The following is a 14,529-nucleotide window of genomic DNA, read 5'->3' on the forward strand; positions in this document are numbered from 1 at the left end:
GCTTCGACCTCCGCTCCCTTAAAGCTCGGGGGTTGAACCCTGCACATATGGTACAACCAGATGACAGGTGTTCAAACCCCAAGCATTTAACGCACCGAGTGTGGCCATCTGCTGGGGACAGCTTGTGGCCACACTCGGTACATTTAGAAAACACTGCCTTATGGGCTTCTGACATCCTAAGCCCTAACAGGCCTAACACACACAGCTAAAGAACAAACACACAAACTATGCAAAACCCATGAAAAAATTAACAAAGTAAAGAGAGGAAAGCCTAACACATACACACAAATTAACTAAAGATTAAAATTTTAAAGTTTTTCAGTCAAAAACTCTTATCTTAACTAGGAGCTCGAGGAGTCCGTTGCAACTTGAAACGCGGCAAACGAAATCTGAGGTCAGTTAGGGCTTGGCAGGGGATTATGGGTAGAGGGAGGAGCTAGGAGCTCGGATTCTAAGCTTTTGAAATGCCGGCTCAGATCCGAAGTCAGATCCGATACCCACAGGTTGCAGACAAATGAAGTCTGCCTACTTCAGATGAAATCTTCTGGAGTGTTTATCCACTTTTATGTTGTAATACACATCCTGAAGATCTACTGAGCACATCCAATCATCTTTCTCCAGGAAGGGTAGGAGAGACTGAACCGTGACCATCTGGAATTTTGTTTGGTTGACAAATTTGTTCAGAATGCTGAGATCCAAGATTGGTCTCCAGTCCCCTGTCTTTTCTGGCACAAAAAAAACCTTGAGTAAAATCCAGATCCTATTTGGTCTGGTGAGACTGCTTGGATGACTCTTTTTTGAAACAGCTTTCATATTTCTTGAGCTGCTTCTTTCCTTTGACTGGGTAGAACGTCGGGAATGTGCCTTAATGGCTTTGGCAAAATACCAAAGGATATGTGATAACCTCTGGCTGATATATTCTGCACCCAAGAATCTGTGGTTATTGTTTGCCAGGCAGGATGGTGCAGAGAGGAACATCCCCTGACTACTTCCAGAGGAAAGCAATTGGGCTTCTCTTCTGAAGCGCTGGTAGGGATGTCCAGAGAAAGAATCACTGGATACCTGGTTACCCGGACCCCCTCTGCTTCTGTAGGGGCATCTTCTCGATGAGCTACCCCCTCTGCACCAGGGAGTAAACTCAAGAACCATTAGTGGGTCGAAAGGGGGAGACACCCAGTTGGTGGAAGGGTGAGATCCAAAGGCATCAAGGTAAACCGACTCATCCTCGGAAGATTTGAGAGTGGACCAATTTCCCCTCTGTCTTAGGATCTCCAGGATGTCTGAAAAGGAGACACCCTCAGATGGGGATCTGGGGGAACCCTCCGACTCATCCAAGTCGGTGTCCAATGTGACAGACTCGGGGGAGTCTATGTGCTTCCTCTTGCACTTTCTTTTCCTAGGGGGTTCCCCTGAAACTTCAGGGGAACCCTCGGAAGAGGAGGAGACACCCAAAGTGGGTACCCTACGCTTTGGATCTCTGCTGTCAGGTATAGGAGTGTGGCCAGAGACCGTAACAGGCACTACAGAGGGAGGAGCCGCAGAACTTAACCTTGGAGTGGACACTGGATCCAGCACACTCCTCATCACCTCGAAGGCTCCCCCATCAGACACCAAAGGTAGCCTCAGCTCCGAAAAGGCCGGAACCGCCCCCGGAACTGATAGAGAAGGCTCCGAGAATGATGTCGGGGCCGAACTAACCAGAGCCGAAGCTCCGAGAGGGAGAGAGGGGTCGGACAAGGGTCCGATGCCACTCGCCCCCTCGGAGCTGACAATGGAGTCCCGGCGCCCGGACCTCTCCATGGACGGAACCAATAAAGAGGTCGGAGCCGACGACACCAGTGTCGAAGGAGGGGGTATCGGCACCGACATGGGCAAGGTCACGGTTCCGACGAACTCCGGCTCCGAACTCGAGAGATGAGTCGGAGGAGGAATGGATAACTGTATCGAAGGAGCCACAGTCTGGTGAGATGGGCTCTGAAGCATTTGGGCCAACGCCTGAGATTTTATGAGTCTACTGACCACCCTCTCGATGTCGTGATCGGATAGCCTGGAAGTCCTCGATGAATGAGTCCTATGACTCCGCTCCGATAGGAGGGGGGACCTCAGAGCCGATCTAACAGACTCTAAAGAAGGGGACCTAGAGTGCTTGCGCGCTGGGGTCGGCTCCGATGATGGTTTTGAAGCGGAACCCACTTTGCTCGCCTCGGAGCCAGCCGGAACTGAGGTCGGAGCCATCTCGACAACACCAGCCCTCGGCTCAGAAGCTGGAGCCGAGGGTTTGGCGGTTTTTGATGACTTCCCCAAGCCAGACTTGGACGGGGAGTCATCAGGCTTTAACAAGCCCCTTAGAATAAGCTTGTTACGCCTTTCCTGCAGGACTCTTGAACTAAATCCGTGACAAACGGAACAAGAGTCCTGCAGGTGTAAAGGCCCCAAGAAATAGACACAAGAAGTGTGACCGTCTGTCAGAGACATTTTCTGACAGCACGAGTCACACTTCTTGAATCCCGAGACCTTAACGTCTTTGGACATTGCCCTAAGACAGTCACTCAATCAGCACACACACTCACTCACTTACACACAAGGGGGAGATAAGGGGGCTGACTAAAAAAAACAACACACACACACAGAAGTGAGTAAACAGAAAAACTAAAGCCTGTAGGCCTGATTATAAAAGTTAACTATAGGGGTGGGTAGGGCTTACGAAACAAACACTATTAAGAATACTATCGATAGGGAACAAAGGTAGGGAAAAAACCTAATAAACTACCTCAAAAAATTAGAAACTTGTTGAAAAAAATCCTTTACTGACCTGAGCCGGTAAAAAAGGCAACCTCGCAGCGAAGCGGCAAACAAGATCTGGGGAGTTAGCGCATGGTATTGTGGAATATAGGGCTGCCTCGAGCCGGTAAAAATAGCTCTCGAGCTATAGTATAGCCGAGTCGGAGCCGAGGATCGGCTTCGAACCCATCCAGCAAGAATGAAGGCGAGAATGACAACTTAACATCATATTATATCCCAGACTAATTGTTCTGACAGTAAAAATGAGGGCAAGTCTTAGAATAAGCTAATTAAAACAGCAACAAAGAACTGGAAATAATAATTGCAAACTGTGCGTGTACCTTGTTAATGTCTAAAAATAGAATGGACTTTTACATGTCAAGTAGCTATCCTAGAATATTGTATTAGTTCAACTGCCTTGTTTAAAAATATGTGTTATTGCTGTTGGCAAGCTTTAGATAACATGGCTAACCTTTCAACATCTGTAGAGCCTGGTCAGGAAAATGCAAACCATCAGGCTGCATGCATGCCCAAAAGGGACCCTGAGCAAGTATCATGTTAGTTCCCACATTTGGAGAATGCTGCAGTCACAGGTATGAGAATTAAATCTGAGCCTCCGTCTTTCTCTGCAGCCTTTACAGAAATGGAGGAAGACAGATAGCTAGGTTCTAATGCAACTTGAACTGCAGATTGAAGGGTGTGAAAGGCTTAGTCACCATAATGACGTGCTGCAGCAAACATTAGAGTCTTGTAAGCTTGCCTTTTTAGAAAGGAACCTTTTTTGAGAGGTGTTCAGAGTCATATGGATTATTGGCAGTCTGAATTTCAAGAACAGAGACAGAGGAACCTAGTACATTTATCACAGCAAATGGATAAAATTAAGTCAGAGCTGACAACCAGAACAGGACAGAAAAGAAAAAAAAAAACAGCTGTTGTAGTGAAGGAGATGGACAAAATTTTCAACACCCAGTTAGAAAGTCTTGTATACCCACTAATCAGCTACTTAAAAAATGTATTGCTAAGAAGAGAGCTAAATGCCAGATTTACTCTGGCAGTAATGATCTCCAGCCTACCAGTAATAAAAGGGCGAGCAAAAGGGAATAAATAAGGTCTATCCCCTAAAATGGCCATGCAGGTCTTACTGCTCTGTGGCAGTATATTCAACTCCAAAGCAAAAAAGGGTAATATTTCCCAGCATATTAGAAAGTTAAAGGAATGCTTTGCAGTGCTACCCTTAACCGGTAAAGGGGAAGAAAGTTTCATAATCAGATGGTCCATAGATGATGATATAATAGACTTTACTAAAGTATCATAAGAAGATAAAAATAACCCACAGAGCTTGTACAAATTCACTTTAATGGAGCTCAGGAAGTTTGCACTGCATTTTGGCAGAATCAAATTATGTCCTCACATTTTAAACAAATTTTCATATCTCTGGAACCATACAGGTTATGAAAGTAGTGCAAATGGAAAACTCTTCAGCACAAACTATTTTTTATAGTGGTAGTATTCTTTAGGTTCTAGGTCTTAAAAACAGAATTTTATAAGTCACAGTAAACACAATAACTATTACATTTGTAATATTTTGAAAATAACTTAAACAATATCTCAGCAACCACTCAAGCTACACACATACTATCAGCAGAATTTTATTCATCTAGCTGTGAGCTTTCATATGAGGCTGAGTTCTGTCTGTTACTTGGGTGTTGAGATATTTAGAAAAATGTGAAAATGATATCTACATAAATTAATATTATAAAACAACAGTTAATATCTATTTAACTGCAGTAGACAGACTTCAAATATTAATGCAGTTGAGTTTTCTGCTGTGTAAGCTTTAAGATGAAATATTTTAAAACCTTGTACATAGCATGATTTTGGAATTATTGGTGCAAATATGAAGCAATATTTGGCACCTAGAGGCATCAGTAGGAGTTAAATGCAGATGCACTTGGAGGCATCACTCGGATGTAATGAGGGGGATCCTGGGAGGTATTACTCTAGTAAAGAGGGCAGACATGCTGTAGATCCCTTAAAATGCATATAAATCAGGGCTGCCAAGAATTCTATAATCAGTTATAGAATGTGTATTTTGCAGCTGATCATGTTTTAGATACAGAGAGTGATGATTTTCAAGATGTATACTTCCAGCTCCTGCCATTTCATATTAGGGCACAGTTATACTTAAACCTTAGGCAAGAAAAAAAAACTGTGCAGTGAATTGTAGACAGGGCAGTAGATATCTGCGACTCCACTAAGGGGTTGATGTTCTGCCAGTCAGAGAAAATATTACCTGCTACTCAAGCCCGGGCACCAGAATAAAAGCTTCTCATACCCTTGGCGTGGCGCAAACTGAACTACCTCCTTCAAAAGGCAACAAACCAAGCAAAAATAAACTGCCTAAACAGGCTTATATCCCTATTCGAACACAAGCTAATGCCAGTTCTCCTGTAGTACTGCATATGCCTCCTGCTCCACAATCTCCAGTAGAGTTACCCCTGTAGCCCAGAACTCTACAATCGTATTCTCCTCTCAGTCATATTACAGCCAGGGACAGTCATAAAGGAGACAGAGTCCAGGTATACAAAACAACAGGAAATATGAAGGGAGACAGGGAAATGGTTCCATTGTCCAAGAATTCTCCTTGAGAGCTAATACTATGAAAGCTGAAGCAATGCCTTACGAAACTGCAGTTTCTTTTTAGCAAACATTTGAAAGACATGGGGTTAAAATGTCATTCTACACCCTACTGCAGAGTGATGCATGCCTTGGTGCACAGCCTGACAGCAAATCCTATTGTTATAGAAGCTCACTTTGAGATAGGCCAATAATAGGGGAGTCCTTCTATAACTTAGAGTTAACTGTTCCTGATATTTGTGAATTACCAAAGAGTATTATGCAGAACAATGAAATGAAGGAAGAAGTGAAGTCACTACTAAACGGTTTAATCCCACAACAGGAAATCTGTCTCATTAATGAAAAGTATGTTTGTTCTTGTGAAGTTAATGGTGATTATCCTGTGTTGCAAGGGACTGATCAGCTTAGAGAAGTGTGCATAGCTGACTGTGATAATATGTCTGACATGAAGACGAAGTAGAGTTTGGTAATACCTTGCCTTTCCCAGATTTCCAGAGCCGGGATGAACAGGCTACTCAGGCATGCAGCTATGAGACAGAAAGAGAGAGACAGGGAAGTAGTGTGTGATATGTTTAATCAATCTGCAGACATGTTTACAAAAAATACCTAATATTGTGGGGTAACTGACCTTCATGTTACTCGGGTACCCACTGATCCTAGTAAGGGTCCAGTATATGTGGGTCAATGCAGAATCCATCTGGCATTCTATGAGCATATCCAGCAGATTCTGGATACTCTAATGGAGACATGTACTAAAAGGCAGGTCAAATATGGTCTGTCTTCAAACCCACAGGTAAGTGGAGGCTCACTATTGACTACCGAAAGCTAAATCAGCAGGTGCCCCTATCTCACTGGCCCATGACATACCTAGATTAAAGCTTGCCTGGGGCTGAGGGTACAAAATACTTCACCACAATGGACATTTTAAATGGGTTCTGGATCCTAAATGTTCATTGACAAGACCAGTACACACTGGGCTTCACATTTTGTAGAAAACAGTACATTTGGAATAGGTGTCCTTTTGGGTACCTGAAGATTTCAATATTTTCCTGCATAACGCCATGCCTGCTGCAGAAAGTAGAGGGAATCTCATTTACATGCTGATGTACTAATCAAAAGCAACATTTGAGGAACACCTGGCTGAAGTCACTTATGTCTTGAACCACCTAAAGAATGCTGGGGATAAACTGTCACTTATGAAAGGGCAGTGGTTCAGAACCATGGTTAACTCTCTAGGGTATGAAATTAGACCAGGTGGGTTATGCCCCCAAAACAGCAAAATAAAGGCTATACAACTTATCAACTTTCTAAAAAACTTGAGGGGGCTAAGAAGCTGCCTAGATATCTGCAATTACTCTAGGAAGAAAATTCAGGACCATGCAGAGAAGTGGCATAACCCCTCACCAAGCTGCAAAAAAAAAACAGAACCCTAGATATGGGGAAAGGCAGGTAAAAGCCATGCAAGCATTAAAGGATGGCTTGTGTCAGGATCCATGCTGGGCATATCCGCAGATGGATACGGACTTCTATTTAGAAACAGGATATACTGACAGTAGTATCAGTGCTGCCCTATATCAAAGATATGATAGTGATCAATACATTATAGCTTATATTAGCAAGACCCTACGTGAGGTAGAGAAAAAAAGTTCTCTGAGTGTGAAAAAGCTCTCTTTTCTACTGTATTGGCGATACAGAGATTCAAAAACGATATCTGTAGTAAGAAGGTTGTGGTACAGGCACATCAATCCACTGCCCTCCAAGAAAGCCAGAAACTAAGGGATGGTAATGTGTCTAACTGCTGAATTGTGGCCTGGACCTTGGCTCTCAAGGATCAGTCTTTGGAAATAAAATATGCCAAAACCAAGAAAAGCCCAATTGCCCAAGGACTGGCCAATCTGCAGATGCATGACTGCACAGGATCTGAAGACACTAAGCAATCACCTCTTCAAGACTCAGTATTAGACCTTGCTAGATAGCAAAACAGACACTGCCATTAGGATGAAAATGTCTGCAAAGATCATATGTTGATAGCTTCTTTTTTAGTCAAGCTGGAAACAGGTGAAGTGGTTAGAGAGTAGTATGGCATGAAGATATATCATGTCCTCCTATCAAGTACCAGTCTGGATACCAAACTAATCAATGTGCTGAATTATCAGCTGCATATGTATCTGAACAGACAGCAGTCCAGTTCAATTTGCAGAATCTTTTAATCTGTACGGACACTGACTATGCTAGACATAACTTCCTTAAATATTTGCTAGGAAGGAAAGTAAATGGCATGCTCAACTCTAAAGGAAGAAGAGTTGTGCATGCTGAAGTAATCCCAGCTATAGATCAGTCAGTGCAAGATCATGGCTTAACAATGTACTAAAAAAGGTTAAAGGCCACTCAAAAATACAGGAAGAAGACAGAGTTGGAAATGACCTAGATGATGTTTGGGCTCAGGAGGGTGCCTAAAAAGGTAAAACTTGGGACTTTCTTCAGTCCACGAAAGTTGCAGTTAACCATCAGCAAAAAAAAGGCAGGAACAGGAATATGCTTTCTCTTTGTATAGTGACAAGCCTGATTTTGACTTGGTAAAAATACAGCAGGAAGATGAGACTATAGGAACGTTTTATCATTTCATTCAGAATGCAAATGTGAATAAGCTTACTGAAAGTGACCTACAAGACAACCAGGATCTCATGGCAATGTATAACCAAAACAATAGATTTCTGTTAAAGGGTGGTCTCCTTGTAAGGACAGGTGACACCTCACATAGATTTCAGTGGGTAATACCTTTGGAATACAGAAGTATCATGCTACATCATGCACATGATGAACCAACAAGGGTACATAGGGGGAAATGAAACAGACAGAACACTAAAAGTAGTAGCTTACTGGCCTCACATGTGCAGTGATGTTACTAAGAACATACAAGGATGTAGAGCATGCTGTAAGTTCTAGCCAGTTTCCCCTAGACATAGGGCACTCCTTCAGGCAAGATGAAACACAATACCCTGATCTGATTTCCAAATAGACAGGACTGGTCCAGTAATCAGGTCTTCCAGAGGCAATAAGTGCTTATGAACTGCCACCTATAAATTTAAAAATGGGATGAATGTTCACCTGCTCCTAATAACACTAAAGAAACAACTGCTCTGCTGATCAACTGTGTGTTTAGTTGCTGAGCCATGAGGGTGAAATCTGATAGTGGACAACATTTCACTAAAGAGGTTATGGAAAATATTTGGAAAATTTGTGAAGTGCAAAGGAAGCAGCAGGTGTCCACTCATCCAGAGTCCTCAGGTCAGGTAGAGAGTGCCAGACTATAATCCATATATTAAAAAGTGCCTCAGCACTACAGGAAACGACCAGGATGTTAACTTACCTCCAGTATTAATGACTATGTATTCCACTCTTAGTAAATCCACAGGTGTCACACCTTTAGAAATAATGGTGACTAAGAGAATGATGCTGCCTTTACATTTTCTGTTCATATGCAGAAGATGCAAACTTGGAACATGGCACCACTGCCTATGATTACATGACCCATGTAAGGGAGCACTTAAAAGAAACGTTTGCCTTTGCTCATACAAATTTGAACAAGAATGTGGAAGCCTACAAGACCTATTATGATAAAAAAGGCCAGCACCAGAGAATACAAAATTGGGGAGAAGGTACTCTGTTTTAACTACAGCTGGGAAAAGGCTAAAAAAATTTCTGCCAACCTGAGATGGACCTTTCTTAATAAGAAATAAGATTTCTCCAGTGGCCTATCAGATAGAAATAAAGAAAAAAAGCACTGATGAAGCTATATTTAAATAGGTTCACATTAATCAGGTAAGATCTTTTCATGAATATAAAGCAAGCTCAAAAAATAAGAAGGGAAACTGAACAATTGACATGTATGGTGGAATATAAGACAGCTAAGTGCCCAGAAGATTAAATGGTAAATCCCCTTCTCCTTGCTGTTCTGAGTATTGAATGCCGATAGTGGTAGCATCTATATCCAATAAGGTGACAATGCAGGACTATCCCTTTTAAATGAAAAGGAAAATAAATACATGTATTACTAATTCTATGGTTATCATTAGTACTATTGTTATTCTATATCTGTTATTGTTGCTACCACTGTGTATTGCATGCATAGTGACTTTGTTACTGTCTCTTCATTGCATTTACTAATTCTGCCTTATTTATTTATTTATTTGGAGTTTGTTGAATGGGAAAAGTCCATTTTAAGTGGAGGCTTGGGGGAAAAGCTCCACATTTAAGTTACACGTGATGTACATTTATAAATTGCAGGGTAAAAACATCTATCTTCTTCTTCTTCTTCTTGTTCTTTTGGCTGCTCCTATTAGGGGTCGCCACAGCAGATCAACTGTTTCCATTTCTTCCTGTCTTCTACATCTTGCTCTGTCACACCAACCACCTGCATGTCCTCTCTCACCACATCCATAAACCTTATCTTAGGCCTTCCTCTTTTCCTGTTACCTGGCAGCTTCATCCTTAGCATCTTTTTCCCAATATACTCTGCATTCCTTCTCAGCACATGTCCAAACCAACGTAATCTTGCCTCTCTGGCTTTGTCTCCAAACCTTCCAACCTGGGCTGACCCTCTAATATACTTATTCCTAATCTTGTCCACCCTCGTCACACCCAGTGCAAATCTTAACATCTTCAACTCTGCCATGTCAAGCTCTGACTCCTGCCTTTTTGTCAGTGCCACTGTCTCCAACCCATATAACATAGCTGGTCTCACTACCCTCTTATAGACCTTCACTTTCACTCTTACTGGTACTCGTCTGTCACAAATCACTCCTGACACTCTTCTCCACCCACTCCATCCTGCCTGTACTCTCTTCTTCACCTCTCTTCCACATTCACCATTACTCTGAACTGTTGATCACAAGTACTTAAACTCATCCACCTTCGCCACCTCTACTCCCTGCATCCTCGCCATTCCTCTATCCTCCCTCTCATTCACACACATATATTCTGTCTTAATCCTGCTGACCTTCATTCCTCTTCTCTCTAGAGCATATCTCCACCTCTCCAGGGTCTCCTCCACCTGTTCCCTACTCTCACTACAGATCACAATGTCATCTGCAAACATCATAAAAACATCTATACGTGAGCTTATTTACATGATTTTTAAATATTTTAAAATATTTCTTACATGAACATAACATTTTAACACAAAAAGGGAAAGTATCAACCGAGACATTTTTATATATGGCTGTGCATTAATCTTGCTGTTTCCTGGCATATCATGTAACCAAAAATACTGAAAAATACAGGACATTTAAAAGATGCATCCTGGCTTCAACAAAAGCCATGCAATTTTGTTTTCCTAGGAAAGAGGCCTCTGGAATGTACAGAAACAAATATGTAGCATAAGCCTGAAATCCATCAGCATAACATCTAAACTGAGAATTCTGTTTTCTGCACAGACCTAAAGGTGCCATAAACACATAAAACCACTGAGCTGATACATGAAACTATATCCCATTCTACTCTCAGACACTTAAGTAGTCAAGAGGTCAGAAAGGCGTAATAAACTCACAGAATGCATGGAAAGTTATTTCCGCAATTTCCTCCTTTTTTAAGATGTATACATAGTTAAAAAGATAATCTGCTATGGTAAGATAAACATCAGAAACAGATCAAAGAAACTTCCTAACCATCTGTGCTGAAAAGATAAATACTGATAGATACAAGCTGTTGGAGAAGATCTATGCCTGGCATACAAGGCATTGTCAGACCCCAGGGTACATTTTTGGCTAGGCTTGTATGGGCCCTAGTAGCCTAGTACCTACCTATGAACCACTCTGATGGACCTCCTAAATAGCTGCAAAACAAACAGCCCCAGAATTACCCATTCTAAAGACATAAACCTTACCTGTGAAATATATATATATATATATATATATATATATATATATATATATATATATATATATATATATATAGGACCTGCTGCAGAGACAGGTATGTCTCCCAGAGAATACTCCTTCTCTGGAACAGGCTCCCAATCCATGTGAAGCAGAGTTCCTCCCTAAATCAATATAAGTGTAACTTGGACAACTGGATGGAGAACAGGAAATTCAGCCCTGGTTTGGCTCCTATGTCTTTAATGGACACAGGCCGCCTGTAAATGGGTCATCTCCTAAGGCCCTGCCTGCAAATGTTTCATCTTCCAAGCCCCTTATTACACTTATCAAGTATACCAGAACTTGCCAGAGATTTGGGATCCATAGCTAGGCTTAAAAAGGTCCTTGTGGTCATTAGCCTAGTAAACACCTATGAATCTACTGCAGTGGAACTGAACTCAATCATTCTGAGTTAGTCATTCAGGTGTTCTGTTCAGTCAGACTTTGGAGCAGTTAGCCAGAGACTTCATGCTTCAGACTCTCAGATATTTATCATCTTACTCCAGTCATACTTGCCTGCTGTTTACAGACATACCCTAAAAGGGCCTTGTAGAAGGACTGAAATAGCCTTCTAAGCTCTGGAAAAGGAACCAAAGACTGATATTGCATCTTGCTATCTCTGGGACTGGAAAATCCAAAAAAGTAGATCAATTCTAAGTTAGGGAAAATGGATTATGCCAGACAAGAGCTTTTAACCAGGACTCACTAAAACTGAACTGGACTTTGAATTTAGCCTACAACAGCACCCAACATCTAAGTGCCAGGAAGTAATGTCTGTTCTGTGGATCTTCCCCAAGACAGAGTGGACAGAAAATGCAGAACTATTTTACAGTGGACATTGAGGACCAAAAGATTTTAAGCCTGGACTCTTAAATTTGTTTGACAACTTGGTATGTTGCATGCCCTGCCATACTGCCAGAAATAAATAATAGGTTGTTTCTCTGACTTTCATGCTGTACAGCAAGTTAAGTGTTATTAACTGATGCCAACTCAACACAAAGTTAATAATTTATTTCTTATGTGCTAATAAATTCTATTTTTATACAAAATTTAACTTGGCTCATATTAGCAGTTTTAATTTTGGATTCATTGCAACCTAGAAAAATAAGAAATGGAAAGGGGGGACCAATAAATGTTGAGGCAGCTTATTCTCACCAACAGACAAATGTACTGGCTATAGTATATAGTATTACATTCCAGCCTAATTATTCTGACACAACCATCACAACTTCCTTCCAATATGCTTGTACATTCCCATTTTAAAATATTCTTTAAATAAAACCTTCCAGATCTTTATCACTTTCTTCACTCTCCACATCCAAAATTCTAGGAACACCATCTGTTCCTGGAGACCTCCTTGCTGACTGGTTTTATCTAATTTCTTTTTTTTTCAATAATCATTTTTATTGTTTTGCCAAACCATTATACATTTCACACACTATTTACATTATGTACAATATTGCTTCCAATGTTTTAGTTCCATTTTGAATTTCCCTATAATACATTAAGAATAAATATCATTTTAACCAAGTACAGGAAATTAAAATCACAAAAAATTAAACAAAAGCATCTACAATAGACAATTATAAACCAACTCAAGCCAATAATTTGTATTATTTCTACATTTTCTATCTAATCCAAGAATGTGTTGGTACACATACAGAATGTCCTGACAGAAAGTGGATAGGAACCGAAAATAATATTAAAGATTTGTTCCCAAATTTTTATGCTGTTTATACTTTTCTTATTATTTCTAATTAACAATATGTGTGCTAATATATGCTTAATCGCTAACAGCCTGAAATTTTGCCACGACACCTGTGCTGGGTTCAACCAATTTGTAGCTATATATAATTTCATTAGTAAACTAATATTCATAATTACAATCTTTTTTGTTTTGTCCAAATTCTCCGGTGGAATATGTAAAATCAGAAATTCCCAGGAGAGTGGTTTTATCTAATTTCTTCTTAACTATTATTAACATCTTCCTGTAACTTGACATAATTAAATATTTCATAAATATTTCCATTTATGCCTTTTCTTTTTATTAACACATGTATTAAGTTATCACTTCAAACAGATAAACATCCATTAACAAAAAGAAAAATCATATTAACATTTGTTTCTATTTACATGCATTATCCATCCTGTCTTTTCTTTCTTGTAATCATCAGAAGTCCAAAATTTCATAAATTCCTGCTTTCCCTTAAACCTCAACACTCTTCCACCTGAACATTATTCTGTACATATTTGTGATGTTCCCTATGCTGGCCAGTAATCAAGGACCCTGAATTCTCACCACTGACAATGGAGAGGGATGCTAACTTGGAATACAAATGGGCACACACAGTATTTCCAGATGTAAACCTCTCTGCATGAAGCACGGTTTCCCTTAAGTGCACACAGGGCACACAATCAGCCCAGGGTCTGGGTGTCTCTGTCTATCTCCAGGTCCCCAATAAGACTCCTCACTAGCACAGATGTAGGGTTAGGTTCTCAGCCGAGTATACAAGCCATGTCCTCCAGCACCCTCTCTGTGAAAACAGTACTTCAAGTCCCTGCTCCAAGTAGCTGACACATACACTCTTTGAGATTTAATTTTCATACACACACACCTGGGAAAGACTGGCATAGATATACTAGCTTTGCCACCTTCTGTCCAGACTATAAGGTAGTTTCACTTCCACCAGTCAGATACTATAAGGCTCTTAAAAGGGCATCCAATTATACAGAGTGAAGTTAATATTAAAACAAATGGTAATGTTGACCAAACAGAAGCCTTCAGGAGTGGCCAGATCCATCACCAAATAAATATATGCAAATACTCTCAAAACTTAAATATTTTCTAAAAAGGACCAGCCACAATGAAAAGTTTAAATATATTTAATAATAAATAATAAAAGAACAAGAAAATACTAAATATCTATTCACAGTAAACATCAGAGTTTCAGCCACAGGAAATATTAAAACTAACACAGATGGAAAGTTTCACACAGTTATAGAATAACAGTATTTAGCTAGTCTCGCTATCCATTCCTCATTGACTAAAATAATCACTGTTCATACTTACTGAATAGAGCAAGGCAAGATGAGTGAGTGGTCCTTGTTGTCAGATCCAAGACAGAATACAGAATACTGCTGAGACTTCAGTCGCCTGTAATATTAAAACATTATTTCTGTACAGAATGACGTCACA

Source organism: Protopterus annectens, chromosome 13.part0 (assembly GCF_019279795.1).
Source record: "Protopterus annectens isolate FY-2018-M chromosome 13.part0, PAN1.0, whole genome shotgun sequence".
NCBI classification, from domain to species: domain Eukaryota; kingdom Metazoa; phylum Chordata; order Ceratodontiformes; family Protopteridae; genus Protopterus; species Protopterus annectens.